Genomic DNA, 8,218 nt, shown 5'->3' on the forward strand with positions numbered 1-8,218 from the left:
ATATCATCAGTATGAAAAGCATAAGTAGTCTGAGGTACCTTTATTTCAGCAGCTTCAGAACTGCTCTCAGCACTTTCTTTATCAGCATTTGCCATCAATGCATAGTTTTCCTCACTTTCAGAGTCTGAGGTGTCTGTCCAACTTTTCTGCTTTGTGACAAGAGCCTTGCCTTTGTCACCCTTTACCTTCTTGCAATCAGGAGATATGTGGCCTTTCTCACCACAGTTATAGCATTTAACGTTGGTGTAATCTCCTCTGTCAGACTTTCCTCCTCTGCCTTCAGATCTTCTGAAATTCTTCTTATCAGAACTTATGCCTTTCCTGGAAAAATTCTTTCCCTTCCTGAACTTCCTGTATGCAATCATTGTGATTCCTTTCACCATAAGAGCACACAGCTTCATCATCTCCTCATCAGCATCAGTCTCAGGCAAGCTTTCAGAATCTGAGTCATCATCACTTTCAGAACTTGATGACTCAGTTTCAGACTTTATGACAAGAGCTTTACCCTTGTCTTTCCTTGAGGAAGCTGCTTTGGGGAATTATTCTTCAGCCTTAAGAGCAACTGTCCTTGACTTTCCTCCTTTCCTCTTGCTTCTTTGTTCCATCTCAAGCTTATGAGTCTTGAGCATACTATAGATTTTGTCAAGAGTTGTTTCATCAAGATTATAGTTGTCTCTTATTGTCGTTGCCTTCAAATCCCAGCATTCAGGAAGAGCTAACATGAACTTAAGGTTTGAATCTTCAAGATCATACTCTTTATTAATCAATGACAAATCATTCAAAAGTTTGACAAATCTATCATATAAATCATTCAATGACTCATTAGTCTTTGAGTCAAAGTGTTCATACTCTTGAGTGAGTATTGTCTTCCTGTTCTTCTTAATTGTCTCCGTTCCCTGACACCTTGTTTCCAGAGCATCCCATATCTCCTTAGCAGTCTTGCAGTTGATTACCCTGTTTGACATTACATTATCAATGGCACTATTCAGTAAGTGTCGTACCTTGGCATCCTTAGCAATTGATGCTATATCTTCAGCAGTATAATCACTCTTCTCCTTTGGTACGGTCTTAGCTGCTTCACCTGCAACTGCAACAGCGAGCTTGGTTGATTTGTGAGGGCCTTCCTTTATTCTATCAAGGTATTCTGGATCTGTTGCTTCCAGGAACATGGTCATCCTTACCCTCCATATGGGATATTTAGATGGTCTCAGTATGGGAACCCTGATAGTCTCATACCGACTTTGAATTTGTGGCTTTGGAGGTTCTTCAGTTTTGGTAGGCTTAGTTGGAGTTTCTGTGTCAGACATGATTGTGTATGGATCTTTAGCTGTATGTGTGTTAACAGATTGGCTCTGATACCACTTGTTAGGTCACACACACTGTAGAGGGGGTGAATACAGTGTATAATACAATCAAATCGAACTTTAATATATTAAGTAACAGAAAACAAACTTTATTGAAACAATAAACTCTGTTACAGTATGGAACTGTTACCTCTCAGTGATGAACAAATATCACGAGAGCTGCTAGGGTTACAATGAATAATCTTCTCAAATATATTAACACTTTTAGTGTAAACCCTATATCTGTGTTTATATACTACACAGTTACAAGATAATTGCTAATTGATATGGAATATAATTCTGCTTCCTAAAATATATCAATCAGATATATTTTCTTCCAAGTATTCCATTCTTCACGGAATTCCTTCTTCATGCATATCTCTTCTTATGTTTATCTCGATCTTCTTTCCTTTAATCAGCTACTGTCCTTTCTTTGATCATCCTTCAGCACTTAAGTTCTGATATCTAACTTCTGATGATTATCTCGTGATAATATAAGTACTGATATCCTTAAGTCCTGACTTCCAGTATAAGTACTGATCAACAGTTAAGTACTGATTTGTCCTGTTAAGTAAGATCTGAAATCTAAACATAAATTATATTAGCCATGATATTATCAAATATATCTAACATATATATATATCTGTATATATATATATACATCTGTATATATATACACACTAGAACTAAAATAAATAAATAATAATACATATCTAACAAACAAAAATTGTAAATTGTGTGAGACCATATATGAACCCTTATTTATATTCTGGTAAGATTTATCTGTAAAGAGCTTAACATTTTTATTAATACTAGTAATATAGCTCGTGCTTTGCACACGGGAATTTCTTACAATATACAAAATTATTTTAAAACTTTTTTAGTGCAATATCGCAAAATTCAATGTACCTTTGTATTGTTAAAAAAATGCAAAGATTAGAATAGGTGGATGATACTTGAATTAGTATGTTGAAACACATAATTATATTTAATTATTTATGATTATAATAAAGTATATGGAGTAAACTTTAAATTTGTTAAAAATATTTTTAAATTAATTATGTTAGTGAAATTACATCACTAAAACAAATTGTGCGTGCAGTACTGTATAATAATTGAAAGACATAAAATTGATAAATTGCTAATAAATATAAATAAAATTTATAATGATTTATGAATTCCCACGACAAATATTCAATGAACTTGTTAAAAGATCCAATATCCAATACCACTGCGCATTTGAAAATACTCCGTTCTTAATATTTTATCGAATATATTGGCAATTTTAAATCCTTAAGATTTTTGATAATGACTAATAATTTCACTCGGCAAAAAATGGTCCATCAAATCCTTCAAATTCAAGACTGAAACAAAAAACATGATAAGATATTAACAAAAAAATGTATAAACAATATAATTGTAATTTAAAAGTAAAATAAATAAATTAAGTTAATATATTTAATATTTAATATTAATATAACATAACTTATAATAAAAACACATTTGTCTCATTATTATTACCACCTCCAAATCAGGATTAAGGTATATCTTCGATGCAGGGAAATTGGTTATTGCTATTGAGGCTTTTAAAAATATAAAAGTGCAATTATTGTTAATAAGTTATAGATTATTATGTGAAAAATATGAACCTAAAAGTAATAATATTATCATTATGTCTCTTAACGATGACCTTGTACAAAATCACAACTACGGCAGTTTCTAATGCTTGGTTAAAAACTTGATTCATAATCTTTAATTGTTTTTTCACTAAATTAATTGATTGATATGAAAAGATGAAATTGTAATGATTTATGATTGATAGATATAGATCCAAAAGGAAAGAAAAGTTGATAAGTCATACCTAGGTAATTTTAAACTTTCCTTTAGTTAGGTTGTAGAAAGAAGCTTAAACAATTATTTCTTTTATTTTATATTGCTGATAAATTATACAAATGATTATTAAGAATCTGAGTAAAAATATTTTAAAAATAAAAGCGTATCCAAAAAATCAGTTTATCAATTTTTTTTTAATTTAACTTTGGAAACAAACACATGTTTTCAAGGAAGCGTGTAAATTACAAATTTCGTTATTCTTGATCTTGTTTTTTTAAATTTGAAAAGATATCGATTGATTCATTACAAATCTTCATGAAGTTTTTCCAGTGATTCTACAAAATCATATAAAGATTTAAGTAAGCTAAATATATGAAAAATGTATTGTTCATAAATATATTAGTTGTCTTATTTTACCAAAAACTGTATAATATGTTAAAAAACCTATATATATATATATCTTGATCTTGGTCAAATCTTCAGAAAGATATTCATTTAATATGATTGAAAATCATTGCAACAATTAAGTAAACTGCATAAATTCGAGAGATACAATGTAAAAAAATCCTACAAAAACCAATATGCATTGTAAAATAATCTTAGATTATAAGTTCTATTAAAATAAAATATCATCGTGTCAGCTCCCGTTGCAAGTACAGTTTAGCACTGTACCATCTCTCTCGTGCAAAAATGATGAAGGTTAGTTTGTACTTAGTTTGAAAGTACAAAAACACATATATTCTACATCACCACTTTTGGAGAGTTATAGTATAATGTGTCGTGTATTATTATTTATAATTTAATATGATTTACATAACAATCTTTTACTAAGTAATGTCAAATTATTTTATTATTTATAATCTATACATTGCTTGTGATATTTAACCTCTACATTATACTCCAAGTTGATGTTTGGATGAATAAAAAGTTAGCCTAGTTCTGACATAATTTTTGAAAAAATTTAGTTATTATAATTTTTCATGAAAATTACGTAATGATTTCAATATTATCAAATTTTTCAAGGTCGCTTATCAAGAACAGAAGAAGGCCTTAAAGCTAAGAGGAAAAGCTTCTTAGTCGGAATTTGTGAACATAACTCTTTTGGTTCATTGGTATGTAATACAATACTCAATATAGAGTCTTTAGCAATTAATATAAATATGAAATTGATCGTTTGCGTATATATTGATGACAGACAGTACCAAAACCATTCGCCATGAAATTTGGTACCAAACTTCCTCGACAAATCTTTCCTATTTGCAAATGAGGAATTAATTGGGAAGGATTTTATGATAGTGATAATAAAAAATTACTTGGATTTAAAAATTTTATGAAAAGCCATAATGTCCGAAAAATGTATACGGTATTGTTGGATTATATTGGAGGTAGAAATTTCTTTATTGAGATATATAATTCATCTGGTCTGGCAATAGATTATTCTGGTTGTGATTCACAAAATTGTGTGAATATATCTAATAATATAAAAGAAAAGGAGTTCATTCTCGGTTTGGATGATTTGGAGGATGAGAAAGCTGTTAGTGTATACTGAAAATATTTATTTGAATTATGTACATTTATTTCTGGCCAGTTTATTTGAGAATCATTTGAATATTTACATGTTGTCTAATATTATATATTATGAACAATCTAGTATCAAATGGGATACAGAATATTAGATTGTTAAATACGGTTATATAATATAATAAGGTTCACAGCACAGGTGGTGTTGGACAATCCACTGGTATGGCTGTAGTATTATTTAGATTAGTTTATATTGACTAATAAATAATGCTAGTATACTTTGTGTATATTGAACAGGATCAAATTTAGAATTGTTCCCTTAATACTGATTAAGAAGGAGAACTAAGATTCTATGTTATTATTAATGCTTAGATTCTTAATCCGGAAATAGTAATTGACACGTGTATATTATTTACATGCTTTGATTTATATATGAAATAATTCTTTTGAATTATATCATTATATTTTGGGTGATGGAATTATATACATGGTGGATATTATTTATTGAAGGAATCCATGTCCTGATAATATTCGGGTTAATGATGTCCCCTTGAAAGCTCAAAAAGATTTAATTATGTGAAACTCTGCAGGTGGAATTTATTCTGGCATAATTAAATAAAGGTTGAGTGGATGATCAAGGATAAAAGATATTAATTAAATAAATTATCAGTAATTTATTTAATTAATGGACATATGATATTTTAAACATGGGGAATTTAATAAGCAAATAATATTGGAACCGAATTAATTAAATTACGGTATTAGGAAAGGTAGTGCAAATATTAATTCTTTAGTGGATTGAATTAATATTTAATTACATTGGGCTACGCTCAAGATGTAATTAGAAGGCCCAACCTAATTATCCATGGTCCCTATTGTAGCCTATATATATTCTTATTCTCTTCTTGCTTGGCAATTGTGTGAAAACATATTGTAGCCACCAAGGAGCAAGAAGAGAGGATAACTTGAGAAGACGGAGGCCACACTTCGCTCAAGGGAATTGTTGGGAATACAATATAAGAGCGTGTAATCAACCATTAACAAGGTAATCCTTTTTTCGTAATCTTTATCGTAAAACGTAGTAACACCCTAAGTCCATGGTTCCCAACAATTGGTATCAGAGCCTGGTAATGGGTTCTATGTTTTATGATATAATGTCCATGTCGTAATTATATATGCGTGTATATAGTGTTTTGCTTGTATTGGTTTTGATGCAGGTTGTTAATCCACTATTATGGCCATGTATATTTTAATTAAGTGTTTGGATCCCACGTGGTTTAATCGTGGTTAATTTTTGTTTTGGTTTCCACGTGGTTTAATCGTGGTTGTAATTTACACGAGGGTTGATCGTGTTAGAATAGATTTTACAAAATTAGTTTTGTATTAGATCTATTTTTTTTGTAATTGTTCCGGGTATTTTGTAATAGTTATGTGCGATCGGAAATAAATTCCGGTAGTTTTTTGTTCCGCTGTGCGATTACAAGGGGCTGCTGTTGATGTTTGGATCGAACAAAATCAAAACAAAACTCACAAAAAAGAAACAGGCGCGCGTGATGCGGCCGCTGCGGCAGCTGGGGTTGCTGGGGCCGCTGCGGCAGCTGGGACTGCTGGGGCTGCTGGGGCTGCTGGGGGCGTCGGGGCGCGCTTGGGGCAGATTTTTTTTTAGAGCTGGATTTTTTTTTCAAGGGCCATAATAGTGGAAAATTTATTTTAATTTTTTCCATTAAATTTTAATTATTGCTTTAATTTATTAATTATTTGTGTCATTAATTATGTGTGTAATTCTTTTAAAATTGCATGTTTAACTTAATTAGGACGACATGGACATAAATTTTATTTATTGCTTTAATTAAATGTTATATGTTGCTAAAATTATGTGTGTATTTTGAATGCATGATTAGACATAATTATAACAACATAGGGCCCCATTTAATTTTAAAATTCCTCAATTTTAATAAAAAAAATTCTAAGTGGGAGATGGAATTAATATGAAATTAAATCTCATGGTCTCCATTATTGGTTGTAGGTAATTTAACATAAAGACGAATATAAATTATATATACGTCATCCATCGTGGCATGTAATTTATGATGTCTAGAATGTTATAGAAATTACTAGAACAAACTTCTTAAATTAATAATTTTTGAAAGGAATAAATACGGATTTTCTTTATTTCTGATTTGGGGCAATTTTGTCAAAAACGGGTTCATCGAACTTGTAAGGCTGTGGGTTTTAAGCGAGACCGATGTGACTCCTCCACTACCTGTAAATCAAACCATTGATGAATATTGAATTGAAGTATTCAATTGTAGGCAAAATTACGAATAATTAGAAGGTATACACGCCACCCATCGTGGCGTACCAAGTTCCATAGATTTCAAATAATTTAAGATTTGATGATGGTATACACTTAGCTATGAAAAATAATATAGTCCACCCCAACGTGGCATATTGTTTAGTAATAGGACCGAAGTAACATTTAAACAAAATTAGGCGGTATACATGTCACACATCGTGGCGTACCAGAAGCTTATGGTGTTTATATGTTAGTGCATTAAATTTTAATAATTGTTAGAGGAATCAATAGATCTTAATAATTAATGCACCCTTATTTATGTGATGTTTTTATGCATGATTCTCAGGATAAAATGGGTTTTAATCCACTATTCACCATACTTAAGGATAACAAACTTACCGGACCTAACTATATTGAATGGAAACGAAATTTGGACATTGTGTTGACTGCTGAGGAGTACAAGTTTTGCACTTATGAACCCAAGCCTGAACAGCCTGCTGTTGATGCTCCTGAAGATGAGAAAGAGTATTATAAACGGTGGATTAAGGCTGATGAAATGTCGCGATGTTACATTCTGGCAGCAATGTCAGGTGTTTTGCAGCATCAGCATCAGTCTATGGCCACTGCTTTGGATATGCTCTTTAATCTCAAGGAACTTTTTGGAGATCAGAATAGGGCTGCTAGGCAAGTAGCCATGAAGGATTTAATGAACACTCAGATGGCTGAAGGCACACCTGTAAGGGATCATGTTCTCAAGATGATGTCTCTTCTGAATGAGATAGAGATCCTTGGTGCTGAACTTGACAAGGAAACCCAGATTGACATTATCCTTATGAGCTTGTCCAAGAGTTTTGAGCAGTTCCGCTTGAATTACAATATGAACAAGAGGCAGTATAGTCTCGCGGAACTGCTGACAGAACTTCAGGCAGCTGAAGGATTATTTTGGCAGAGTGTTCAAGTGAATGTGGCTGAGAAAGGTTCTTCCTCTAAGCCGAAAGGTATTAAGAAGAAGAAAAAGGCTCAGACACAGAAAGCTGTGAAGGCAGTGGGAGTTCAGGGTGGTGTGAAAAAGCCTAAGGGAAAGTGCTTCAGATGCAAACAGTCAGGTCACTGAAAACAGGATTGTCCTCTTCCTAAGAAGACAAACAATACTGGTATGTCTCTTTCTCTAGTTACAGAAACATTTATAGCGGCTATATCTACGAGCACTTGGTGTGTAGATACA

Source organism: Apium graveolens, chromosome 5, assembly GCF_009905375.1.
Source record: "Apium graveolens cultivar Ventura chromosome 5, ASM990537v1, whole genome shotgun sequence".
NCBI classification, from domain to species: Eukaryota; Viridiplantae; Streptophyta; class Magnoliopsida; order Apiales; family Apiaceae; genus Apium; species Apium graveolens.